Source organism: Neomonachus schauinslandi, chromosome 9, assembly GCF_002201575.2.
Source record: "Neomonachus schauinslandi chromosome 9, ASM220157v2, whole genome shotgun sequence".
NCBI classification, from domain to species: Eukaryota; Metazoa; Chordata; class Mammalia; order Carnivora; family Phocidae; genus Neomonachus; species Neomonachus schauinslandi.
Genome location: NC_058411.1, coordinates 73635053 through 73649420, shown reverse-complemented (window position 1 = coordinate 73649420; position 14368 = coordinate 73635053). Strand labels below are relative to the sequence as shown.

The following is a 14368-nucleotide window of genomic DNA, read 5'->3' as shown; positions in this document are numbered from 1 at the left end:
ATACCTCGGAATAAACCTAACCAAAGAGGTAAAGGATCTATACTCTAGGAACTACAAAACACTCATGAAAGAAATTGAAGACACAAAAAGAAGGAAAAATATCCCATGCTCATGGATCAGAAGAATAAACATTGTTAAAATGTCTATGCTACCCAGAGCAATCTATACTTTCAATGCCATCCCGATCAAAATCCCAATGACATTTTTCAAAGTGCTGGAACAAATAATCCTAAAATTTGTATGGAACCAGAAAAGACCCCGAATAGCCAGAGGAATGTTGAAAAAGAAAAGCAAAGCTGGTGGCATCACAATTCCAGACTTCAAGCTCTATTACAAAGCTGTCATCATCAAGACAGTATGGTACTGGCACAAAACAGACACATAGATCAATGGAACAGAATAGAGAGCCCAGATATGGACCCTCAACTCTATGGTCAACTAATCTTTGACAAAGCAGGAAAAAACATGCAATGGAAAAAAGACAGTCTCTTCAATAAATCGTGCTGGGAAAATTGGACAGCCACATGCAGAAGAATGAAACTCGACCATTCTCTAACACCATTCACAAAGATAAACTCAAAGTGGATGAAAGACCTCAATGTGAGACAGGAATCCATCAAAATCCTAGAGGAGAACATAGGCAGTAACCTCTTTGACATTGGCCAGAGCAACTTCTTTCAAGATACATCTCCAAAAGCTAGTGAAACAAAAGCAAAAATGAACTTTTTGGACTTCATCAAGATAAAAAGCTTCTGCACAGCAAAGGAAACAGTCAACAAAACAAAGAGGCAACCCACGGAATGGGAGAAGATATTTGCAAATGACACTACAGATAAAGGGCTGGTATCCAAGATCTATAAAGAACTTCTCAAACTCAACACCCAAAAAACAAATAATCAAGTCAAAAAGTGGGCAGAAGATATGAAAAGACACTTCTCTGAAGAAGACATACAAATGGCACATGAAAAAATGTTCATCATCATTAGCCATCAGGGAAATCCAAATCAAAACCACACTGAGATACCACCTTACACCAGTTAGAATGGCAAAAATGGACAGGGAAAGAAACAACAAATGTTGGAGAGGTTGTGGAGAAAGGGGAACCCTCTTACACTGTTGGTAGGAATGCAAGTTGGTACAGCCACTTTGGAAAACAGTGTGGAGGTTCCTCAAAATTTTAAAATAGAGGTACCCTATGACCCAGCAATTGCACTCCTGGGTATTTACCCCAAAGACACAGATGTAGTGAAAAGAAGGGCCATATGCACCCCAATGTTCATAGCAGCAATGTCTGCAATAGCCAAACTGTGGAAAGAGCCGAGATGCCCTTTAACAGATGAATGAATCAAGAAGATGTGGTCCATATATACAATGGAATATTACTCAGCCATCAGAAAAGATGAATACCCAACTTTTACATCAACATGGATGAGACTGGAGGAGATTACGCTAAGTGAAATAAGTCAAGCAGAGAAAGTCAATTATCATATGGTTTCACTTATTTGTGGAACATAAGGAATAACATGGAGGACATTAGGAGAAGGAAGGGAAAAATGGGGTGGGGGGGAATCTGAGGGAGAGATGAACCATGAGAGACTATGGACCTGAGAAACAAACAGGGTTTTAGAGGGGAGGGGGGAGGGAGGGTTGGTTAGCCCGGTGATGGGTATTAAGGAGGGCACGTACTGCATGGAGCACTGGGTGTTATACGAAAACAATGGATCGTGGATCACTACATCAAAAACTAATGATGTAATGTATGGTGACTAACATAACATAATAAAATTAAAAAAAAAAAAACTGGGGATGAAGTTGTCCTCATCAATCTTTGTCTAACAAATCATTATCATCCTTTTCATAATACAAGGAAATGTAGGGTGGTGGGGCAGAAATAATTTTTGTTTTGATTTGCATTTACACAGATTTTTTCAAGAATCAAAACATTTTTTCCTTAAAAATAGGCCCTTTTTTCCTTATATAAATACAATAGGATTATCATTTAACAGTTTGGAAAAAAAAAACTGCTGAAGCACATACTTGACAACAATAGCTAATGATAATAAATTTTGATATAATTGTTATTGATAATAATATATATTACATTATATAATATTTATTGAGGGCCAGGCACTATTTAAATGCTTCCATATATTAACTCATTTAATCCCAAACACTCTATGATGCCGACATGATTATTAAGATCGTCTCCAATTAAAATTGGGAAAACAGGGGCGCCTCTGTGGCTCAGTTGGTTAAGCGGCTGCCTTCAGCTCAGGTCATGATCCCGGGGTCCTGGGATCGAGCCCTGCGTCGGGCTCCCTGCTCAGTGGAGAGTCTGCTTCTCCCTCTCCCTCTGCCTGCCTCTCTGCCTACTTGTGCTCTCTCTCTCTCTGTCAAATGAATAAATAAAATCTTTAAAAAATAAAAAATAAAATAAAAATAAAATAAAATTGGGAAAACAGATAAATAACAATTTGAGTAACTTACCCATAGTCATTCAATCAATACAGAATAAAGACAAGCTTTGAATTTCAAGAATTCTCATGTGGACATATTTATTCTAGATCTAGCACCTTTCCTTACTTTTAAGTATAATTTTTCTAGATTCTTTACAACAGGACTCAAAAGGAATTTTATCTCACCAAACCGTCTCCCATTCAGGAATTATTTCTAAACTTCACACATAACTTTCCTGAGGACAATCTTCATCTCCTTATTCCTGAGGCTGTAGATCAGAGTGTTTAAAAGTGAAGTTGCAATTGAGTAGAACATTGTCAAGAACTTCTGCATACCAGGCTGATTAGCTACCCCTGGGCTTACATACATCACCATGATTGAGCCATAAAATAGGGACACCACTATCAGGTGGGAAGCACACGTGGAGAAGGCTTTTTTCCTCCTTGAACTTTTGGGAACCTGAACCACAGCTCGATGGACCAGTATGTAGGGCACAAGGATGTAGAACAAAGTGATAAATGTTATCACAGCACTGAAAAGGCTACAAGTCAGCACTGTCTTGGGGACAGGTACACATATATGGCCAGCATTGCCCCAAGATCACAGAGGTAGTGATCAATGACATTTGAACCACAAAACGGAAGTTGGAAGATAAGGGTGGCTGGGGTCACCAACCAGAGGAAGCCACCCACCCAACAAGCAAACACAAGAGTTCCACAGATTTTCCTGGTCATTATGGTAGAATAATGCATTGGATGGCAGATGGCAACATATTTATCAAATGCTATGAGGGCCAGGAAGAAAGTTCTGTGGCACAAAGAGAGAGGAAGATGTAGAACTGTAAGATGCAGCCATTATAGGAGATGGTCTTGGTCTTGGATAGGAAGTTGAACAACATGTTGGGCACACTGAAATTGATGAGCAGATCTCCAGGAAAGAGAAGTTGGGTAATAAAGTATACATAGGAGTGTGGAGTTGCTGGTTCCACCACATAGCCCAGATAATAGCACTGTTGCCCAACAAAGTCAAGATGTAGATGATGGAGGACAAAACAAAAAGGAGAATTTCTACCTCTTGACTACATAGGAAACCCAGGAGGATGAATTCATGAGTGATAGCAGTATTATTGTTAGGCAAAACATTAATTTCTCTCTAACCTAACATGTACACAGACATAATCAGAACTACATATTAAGAGTCTCCTATTTTATTCAGCCCTCCATAATACCTCAATTTCTCATCAGAACTAGGTGGTATTATTAAGTAGAGAATAAAATGGAATATTAATATTTAGTCAACATGAAGAATTTTTTTTTCAAGATAGCTCTGTTGGAAGACAAATAGAAAAACACTACTGGTAACATTACTTTAAGTATTACTTTACTTTAAATATTTTCTCCAGGGCTTTTTCTTCTTATTTTAGCCTATGAGAAAAGGAGATAGAAATGAATCATTATACAACTTAAATGGTCACCTTTAACTCTAGTACAGCTAATAAGCTTCAGGAAGGAGTTTATGCCCTTAAACTGCACTGAAATATTTTATTGCCTACACTATCATTTCAGTCAGCATCATGAGGTCCACAAATTTTCCCTATTTAACTATATTATTATAGAAGCTTAGCAGATCATGATAAGAAGGCACAACCCTAAATAAATACATTAATTCATTAATTAATTTCCATTAAAGACTTACATCCCCAGATGATTCTAGGGTGACAAAGACAATGCCTGGCTTTTGAGAATTACTATTATACTATATAGGTGCCAGAGAAGTTTGAACTCAGGGAATGTTGCTTCAAAAGATGTGAATTGACAGCAATTAAAGTAAAATATGGAGCCTACACTACTGAGTTAGAAGCACAAGTATATAAAATAAAAGAGAGTTCATAAATAACTGAATGATAATTAAGCAATTCCCAATCTAAACTAAGGAATGTAACATGTACTTTAAAAATATTTAAATTATTTTAATTTGATTCAAATTATCCTCTGTAGAATCCCCTTCATTTATGTTAGCTATATAACATTTCAGTTCCTTTGCAAAATTTGCCAGTTTACTATTTTTTAAAATGGCATCACATAACTTTACTTTTTAGTTAGAACAGGTTTTCCACCTGTTCATTTTATTTTCTATGTATTTTATATCATTTTCCCTCAATTTTCATTTTAAATATATATACTTTAGTGATAAAACAAAGGGCCTGACATCTTAATGCTTTTTAAGTACAAAGTCAAAATGACTGTTTAAGAATGAGGTGTAGGTTTTGCCATAATTACAAATGTTTTTTAGTTTTAAAGAAAAATAAAGAGTCAGAATTCAGACAGACCCAAAATGAAATCCTAGCCCTTTTTAATATAAGATTTATAACCTGGGACAAGTGACTCTCTCTCTCTGAGTTTCAATTTCTTTATCTGCAAAATCAGGATAATACCTACCGTTGAGTGTTAACAAAGCATTAAATATAATGTTTATAAAGCACCTAGCACAGTGCCTAGCATAAAGTAAATGGGGAGGGGGCTCATTTTATTGCCCTAATTACCATAAGCAAAATATGAGCAGGTTCTTCCTAAAAAGTATTTGTTTGAACATAAAAGAACATTCAGCTTCTATATACATTCTGATCTTTGCACATTCAATCTTAGGAATGATATGAACTTAATGCACTTCTATGCCACTAACTAACATTTGAAAATATGTCCTAAAATTACATATGGAGGGGTGCCTCGGTGGCTCAGTCAGTTAAGCATCTGCCTTCGGCTCAGGTCATGATCCTGGGGTCCTGGGATTGAGCCCCGTGTTGGGAATCTACTTATCCCTCTCCCTCCGCCCCACCCCCTGTTCATGCTCTCTCTCTCTCTCAATAAAATCTTTTTAAAAATGAAAAAATAAAATCACACATGGTACTCAGAATAAATATCTCAATAAAAACATTATAGCTTGTTCCAGAGTGGCTCAGAGAAGCCCAATTGATCATTGCAGTTACTTTAATTATTCCTTACCCCTTGTATTGAGCCCCTTTTGACATTATTCTAGACAATTTTCCTTTTTCTCTGATTCCAACAGATTTTGTTATAGATTTTTGTGGGTTTCCTGAAATGAACCATTATTAGGAAAATTCTTTTTGTGAAAAAAAATCCATTTTAGTTTAAACTTATGAGTCCTGGCACAGCTCTCTCCTCTACTGCCTTGCATATGTCAAAGCTGGGAGGGCAGAAGTGAAGTAGTGCCCCTAGGTCTGGACTAACAAAACTTTTTCTTACCCAGAGATAAACTTCAAGTAAGCTACTGGAATGACAGGTTTTAGAAATATTCCATAGTTTCCCATGTCATAGGGTAGTAAATCAGACAGACAAGACATGAACCCAGCTTTGCATGATTCCAAAGTTCATAATCTGTGTAACCCAAATAGATTGCTAGCTAAAGCAGCATAGAGCTTGATCAAATAATAATATGCAGGAGGTCTGTCCCCTCTTCTGCCTGCTATAGGATAATATACCCCCTCCTGCCTCCCCTCTCTTGCCAACCCAGCATGAATAGTAGCTAGTAACATGGAATAACCCCCACCCCCACCCTCTCCCATCTCAGCATCATTTTCAGCATCCATCTGGATAAGCATGTTTTAAGCAAAGCTAACAATAAGCAGGACAGGGTACTACATAATACAAAAGACCCTGATCACTGAGGTGATTGTGATTACAAGCAAAAAGAGCAAGGTGATTTGGAGAGGGTGGGAAGCAATTTGGAAAGACTGTGGAGGGGAACCATGAAAAGAAAGTTACCATATTGAAGCTCTGTTACTAGGATGATAATTATATGATCAGAGGAGATATTAAACTTATGACACCTGAGTCTGAGTTTTTCATGATACAAAGAACTAAAACTGGTTTAGAAACTTTTAAGAGGCAATAAGACCCTTGAGTTTGAGATATGTGAAAAATTTCACCAAGATTTGTTTCCTTGTACATCAAGAATTTCTCAGAGTAATGTTCATCCTCACAGGAATTTTATCAAAGAGAAAACTCCTGGGGCCTCTCCCGATCTGGCCACTTTGCATAAGGTGATACACCATGTGGTTAAATTCTCAATTAAGCGACTTCCTAAAGACATCTATGCATTCATTTAGGACATATTTATTAGCCATCTATTGTGTGGAAGATAGAATAAAATAGGAATTCATTTTCACTCACTCTAGTTAGATTTGTCTAACCTCCTGTGAAATCCAAGCGTCCTGTCTCCAGGAGAAAGTATCAGTTTCTAGCATTCAACTACTTCTGGCTCTGACAGGATTATTATTTAAGGAAAAGATATCTCAGCCAAACTATGGAAAGAGCCAAGATGTCCATCGACAGATGAATGGATAAAGAAGATGTGGTATATATACAATGGAATATTATGCAGCCATCAAAAGGAATGAGATCTTGCCATTTGCAACAATGTGGATGGAACTGGAGGGTATTATGCTAAGTGAAATAAGTCAATCAGAGAAAGACATGTATCATATGACCTCACTGATATGAGGAATTCTTAATCTCAGGAAACAAACTGAGGGTTGCTGGAGTGGTGGGGAGTGGGAGGGATGGGGTAGCTGGGTGATAGACACTGGGGAGGGTATGTGCTATGGTTAGCCCTGTGAACTGTGTAAGACTGTTGAATCACAGACCTGTACCTCTGAAACAAATAATACATTATATGTTAAAAAAAAAAAAGAAGAAGAAGAAGATAGCAGGAAGGGAAGAATGAAGGGGGGGAAATCAGAGGGGGAGATGAACCATCAGAGACTATGGACTGTGAGAAACAAACTGAGGGTTCTAGCGAGGAGGGGAGTGGGAGGATGGGTTAGCCTGGTGATGGGTATTAAAGAGGGCACATACTGCATGGAGCACTGGGTGTTATGCCCAAACAATGAATCATGGAACACTAGATCAAAAACTAATGATGTAATGTATGGGGATTAACATAACATAATAAAAAAAAAAATTTTTTTAAAAAAGAAAAAGAAAGATATCTCCTTTTTCTCCCCTCCCTTCAGTTTGTTTGTTTCATCCTGAGGACCAACACAAAAGGAACACTGGGAAACATCCTGCACAATTTTTTTTTTTTTTTTTTTTTTAGTGAGTCACAAGGAGGAGACAACTTGGATGCACAACCTCTGACTTCCTGGAAGTATGTATCTGTTGTCTTCTCAGACTTCTTGAGGGATATTCAGACCCTAGAAAGTTTCACTCTATCCATTGTGGAAGCTTCTTTAAGAACCACTGTTTCAGATAAGAACAGATACAATTTGGTCAGATCAATTCCCCTCTTTTTAATTATTACTCTTTTTAATTATTAACACAACAATAAGTTATAAAGACATAAACAACATATGCCATAACTGGTGCCCTTCTTTTTTTCCTTTTCTTGAGCAACTCAACTGGTTGTTAATTTTCAGAGTGAAATAAATATAATGGCACAATGGTTATTTCATTACTTTATACTTTAGAATAAAGATTGATATATAAGACATCGATGAAAGAAACTGAAGATACAAATAAATGGAAAGATATTCTATGTTCATGATTGGAAGGATTAATATTGTTAAAATGTCCATACTACCCAAAGCAATTTACAAATTTAATAAGATCCCATCAAAATTCCAACGGTATTTTTCACAGACATAAAGAAAACAATAGTAAAACTTGTAATGTAAACACAAAAGATTCCAAAGCAATCTTGAGAAAGAACAAATCTGGAGGCATCAAACTTTACAGTTTCAAACTACATTATAAAACTATAGTAATAAAAACAGTATGGTATTGCCATAAAAACAGACACATAGACCAATGGAACAACTCAGGAGCCCAGAGAGAAAACCATGCATGGTTCACTAATATTTGACAAGGGAGCCAAGAATACTTAATGGAGAAAAGATAAGCTCTTCAATAAATTGTGCTGGGAAAATTGGATATTCATATATAAAAGAATGAAACCAGACCCCTATCTTACACCAGTCACAAAAATTAACTTGCAATAGATTTAAGACTTAAATGTGAGACCTGAAACCATAAAACTCCTTAAAAAAAATAGGAAAGAAACTCTTTGACATGGATCTTGGCAATGACTTTTTGAATAAGCACATAAAGTACAAGCAACAAAACAAAAAATAAACAAGTGAAACTATATCAAACTAAAAAGCTTCTTCACAGTAAAAGAAATAACATAATGAAAAAAAAAACAACCTATAGAATGGGAAAATGTTTGCAAAACATATCGGATAAGGGATTAATATCTGATATATATAAAGAACTCATACAACTCAACAGTGAAAAACCAGAATAGACATTTTCCCAAAGAAGACATAAAGATGGCCAATAGACATATGAAAAGATTCTTGACATCACTCATCATTAGGGAAATACATATCAGAACTACAATGGAAAAAAAAAGAACTACAATGGGATATACAATGGGACACCTATCAGGATGGCTAGCAGCAAAAAGACAAGAGATAACAAATGCTGGCAAGGATTTAGAGAAAAGGGAACTTTTGTGCACTGTTGGTGAAACTGTAACATAGTATAGCCAGTGTGGAAAACAGTATGGAGGCTCCTCAAAAAATTAAAAATAGAACTATCATATGATACAGCAATACCACTTCTGGGAATATAGCTGAAGGAAACAAAAACACTATATCAAAGAGATATCTGCACACCCCTGTTCAAAGCAGCGTTATTTATAATAGCCAATATAGGACAACAACCTAAGTGTCCATCACTGGATAAATGGATAAAGTAGTTGTGGCATATATGTACAATAGAATAATTTTCAGCTATTTAAAAGAAGGGAATCTGCCGTTTGCAGCAGCATGGATGGACCTTGAGGGCATTATGCTAAGTGAAATAAGTCAGTTAAAGACAAATAGTGCATGATCTCACTTTTGGTAGAATCTTTAAAAAAAATTAACTTGGAAAAAGTGATCAGATTTGTGATTACCATAGGCAGGGGGTAGGGGAAGAGGAAATTGTATAAAGGTGGTCATTAGGTACAAATTACCAGTCATAAGACAAATACTAGGGCTATAATGTATAACATAATAACTATAGTTAACACTGTTCTACAATATGTATAAAAGTTGTTAAGAGAGTAAATCCTAAGAGTTTACATAACAAGGAAATTTTTTTTTTTTTTGGTATCTATATGAGATGATGGATGTTAACTAAACTTATTGTGGTAATCATTTCACAATATATATAAATCAAATCATTATGCTGTATTTATACAGCATTGTATGTCAATTATATCTCAATAAAACCGGAGAAAAATGCATTATTAGTAACCAAAATAATGCAACTATAAAAATCAGACATGGATGTTTTTCTTCTATCAATATAAAAAGAAATATTTTTAAATACCATCATACGCCATAAAATGGCATCCTCATCAACACATCTTTTTTTTTTTTTTTCATAGTCTTTATTTTTTTTATTTTTTTTTTTATTCTTATGTTAATCCCCATACATTACATCATTAGTTTTAGATGAAGTGTTCCATGATTCATTGTTTGTGCATAACACCCAGTGCTCCATGCAGAACGTGCCCTCCTCAGTACCCACCACCAGGCTAACCCATCCTCCCACCCCCCTCCCCTCTAGAACCCTGTTTGTTTTTCAGAGTCCATCGTCTCTCATGGTTCGTCTACCCCTCCGATTTCCCCCGCTTCATTCTTCCCCTCCCGCTACCTTCTTCTTCTTCTTCTTTTTTTTTTTTTTTCTTAACATATATTGCATTATTTGTTTCAGAGGTACACATCTTTTGAGAATATATTTTGGAAAGCAATTTGGCAATATGTATTGTGAGCATAAATTATATATATCTTTCAAAATGTATATGACAACTTTTTGACATTATCATTTTCTTTCAACCTATTCCAGGGAAATTTTCTATCTATCCCAGGGAAATTTTCTAAAATTAAACAAACATTTAAACCCAAAGATTTTTATTGCATTATTTTAAGATTGGAAAATTCAAAATAGCTTAAGTACACTAGGGAAATGTTATAAATATAACACTCACTATTATGTAGCATTGAAGAGTTTCAATTACATGGAAAAAAATGCTTACACAAGCAGGATACTAAGTTGTACATGCTTTATGACCTCATACGTACAAAGAAAAATTGTTAGAACAAAATAGAGCAAAGAAAATATGCCAAGCTTTTACCTGAATTTATGTCTACTTTATAAAATTATCAGTAATTTTTTAGCACTCAGCTTTTCTGAATCTTCCAAAATTTTGTTTAAGCATATATTACTTTGATAATCAGATTTATTAAAAATTGCAACTGTGATACCTGGCACACAGAATGTTGCAAGGATAAAATAAAATAACTTATATGTAAGAATTTGTCACAGCGACTGGCATGAGATGAGTTATCAGTAAGCACTCTTTTCCTTCCCTGTCAAGTAAAGATGCAGGGTAAATAGTTTAGTATTTAAGAACTCAGGTTCAGGGCGCCTGGGTGGCTCAGTCATTAAGCGTCTGCCTTTGACTCAGGTCATGATTCCAGGTCCTGGGATCGAGCCCCACATCGGGCTCCCTGCTCCACGGGAAGCCTGCTTCTCCCTCTCCCACTCCCCCTGCTTGTGTTCCCTGTCTCGCTGTGTCTCTCTCTCTGTCAAATAAATAAATAAAAATCTTAAAAAAAAAAAAAAAAAGAACTCAGGTTCTGCTCTCAGAGAGAACTAAATTCAGATATTGGCATTCGCATTTATTAGATGTGAAACCTTGAATAAATTAATAATTTATCTAATCTTCAATGACTTCACCTATAAAATAAAAATAATAGTAATATTTAACATATTGGATTATTATGGGAGTTAAATGAACTTTTTCAAAAAATGTACTCATTTTACTGCCTATAACAAAGCAAGCTTTTAATAAATATTAACTGCTAATGTTTGTATGGCAAAGTAAAAGAGCAGCTATGGGCATGGACTGACTTTTGGATTCACGGAATGAATTTAAAAATGAATACTCCAAATAGGTGTCCCTTTAATCCCAGAAAGAGGCTCAGAATTCCAATGAACAGTGTCAACAGATGGAGTAGACTCGCTTATCCAATATGAGAAAAGGAGTGTCAGATGCTTGAAAAAAAAATAATCAAAACATGAGTCCTTGGGGTAATGTCCACCCAGCTGAGGGAATCTCAGCAAAGAATCCCTTTAGGGAAGCTGGCTTTGGCCCAGCAAGCATTTCACAGGGACAAGTGGAGAATCCAAGTTTTCATTCTCATCACTGCTAGAAGGGGAAAAAAAAAAAAAAACGCATCTTTTACAACTTCCAAAAAAAACATTTCCCCAAATGCCCTGAAAGTGGAAGCACAAGGGATAGAACTCAGATCCAAGGGAAAGGTTTATCTGCAGTCCCTGTTTCCTGTTCTCCATCAGTTCCTGAATCAAGTCCTTCAACAAAGGGCAGGTGCCCATATTGCATGAATGTGGGACAGAGAAAAATATGTTATATTTTGAGTGTGGAAATCTGAGTCTGAGAAAGTACCTTTCTACCTTTCTAGCTGAAGAAGAAACCATTACTTTCAAAGGTTGTCAACCGGAAAGGCAACAGAAAAAAGGTAATTTTTTTGCCTTCATTTGCTCTGTTCTACTATTGTCACAGTTTTTGTGACCTTTATTCTAAACTACAGCATTCTCCATAAAACTTACTGGAGAAAAGTAAAACCCAGAATGGAAACTAATTTCAATTTCCTTTTTGTTTCTTTTAGGGAAGAAAGGTAGACTGAGGATAAGCTATGACTCTCTAATGAAAGAAGAGTAACAACACAAATCCTGTCCAGAAGCTGATGGTTATCATTTCTCATGTTGCACTTGATTTTTTTTTTAACTTAACTTCTAATCCCTGCTCTAGGTTTATGAAATGGTATTGGTCACCCAAAAGTAAAATGCAGCCTCAGGATGCCCTGTTGGGAATTTCCCTTTCTCCTCAACCCTGGTACAGAGTCTCACTTCACTGGGTTTAAATCCAAATAGCAAGTGAAGGGGGATGAAACCTTACATGGCAAGTCAAACATGACACAGATCATGGGCTCCTAGAACTTTGGAACATCCCAGGCATAGTAAAGTTTATAAAAAGTGCTCAAAGAAGGTAGAAGATCCAGAAGAGTAAGTACTTTCAAAAACAATATTTTATGATAATTATTTTTGAGATTATAAGTGATATACTCATAGAAATTTTATCTTTTTTAATTTTATTTATTCATTTGAGACACAGAGATACAGAGAGAGAGAACATGAGCAGAGGGAGAGGGAGAAGCAGGCTCCCTGCTGAGCCAGGAGCCCAATGTGGGGCTTGATCCCAGGACCCTGGGATCATGACCTGAGCCTAAGGCAGAAGCTTAACCATCTGAGCCACCCAGATACTCATAGGAATTTTAAAGAAATATAGACATGTATAAAGAAAAAAATTACATAACCTATCATTTGACCTTGAAAAAGTTGCCACTATTTTTATTTCTTTACAGGAATTTTTCTATTCCTTTGTATTATTTACTTTCTTTAAAGAGCTCTATAAAGAACTTTGTAAACATTTACTACTCAAAGAATCAGCATTACTTTATTGCTTTTTAAAAACTTTTTTTCATTTGTGTATAGTTAACATTAGTTACCTTTTGTTACATTAGTTATACAATGTTACATTAGTGTCAGGTGTACAACACAGTGATTCAAATTCTCTATATGTTATTAAAAATTTATAATCCCAAGCCCCATCTATTCCTTTTGAGTCAGAATCTGTATTTTAACATGATCCCCAGAAATTCTTCTGTACTGCTATGATGAACTTGTTTATTATTAATTTTTTCTACACCTCTGATTTTTATTTAATGGGTATAGAGGTTTTATTTTTTTTTTTTTTTAAGATTTTATTTATTTATTTGAGAGAGAGAATGAGAGAGAGCATGAGGGGTCAGAGGGAGAGGCAGACTCCCTGCTGAGCAGGGAGCCCGATGCGGGACTCGATCCCGGGACTCCAGGATCATGACCTGAGCCGAAGGCAGTCGCTTAACCAACTGAGCCACCCAGGCGCCCCGGTATAGAGGTTTTAAAAGCTATGGGTATTTCCAGATTGCCTGCCAGAAAAAAACAATTTACAAGTTTATATTCCCTCCAACAATTCTTCTGAGTGTCATTTCATTGCACCTTCACCAACACTGGTATAATGACCACCTATGCTAATTTGAAAAGCAAAAGAGAAATTATCTTTTTCAACTTTAAGAGTTACCAATCTTCATCTAGAAATGTGGGAAGTTAACTTCCACAATTTTTACACTGACATTTCACATTCACTTCTTTAAATGCCCCTTAATTTTATTGAAAAGAGTATTTCTGATTTTTAAGACATTTCACCATGCAGGAATATAAATACGTGTCCCAAAACATCCTTTGCATTAAAAATTATACAAGAGTTCAGTAGGCACTTAGTAAAATTGTGTTGTATTTTTGGAATCGTTTAGGTCAGTGATTAGCTATAAAACCAAATGAAGTTTAGAAAATAAGCTTGAAAGGATTGTATCAGCACATAAATGTTCAATAAATGGTGGTAAAATAACAGTTACTAGAAAATGAACTAAAGTGCATGATAGACAACGGTCAAGAAGTTAATCTGCTATTTTAAAATATTTTACTGAAAATGGTATGAAATATTATTCTTTAATTATATAAGTACTGAAATATAGAAGATGGGTAATAGTACAGCCAGTTCTTAAATTTTCCAGGGTTAGAAATCCCAAACCATATTATCATCTTAGAAGTAACTCCATGGGAAAAAAAGTAATAAATGGAGAGAGAGAAAGAAAGAGACAGAAACAAATACAGAGAGGTCAGTAAAATAAAGTGATTATAAAGAAAGCATGAGTTTC

General features: G+C 35.7%; 1 pseudogene; it reads right to left on the bottom strand.

Annotated features, from left to right (window-relative positions):
* Positions 1 to 2670: 2670 nt before the first annotated feature.
* On the bottom strand, positions 2671 to 6529 carry LOC110585520 (annotated as a pseudogene).
* Between the last annotated feature and the right edge of the window lie 7839 nt (positions 6530 to 14368).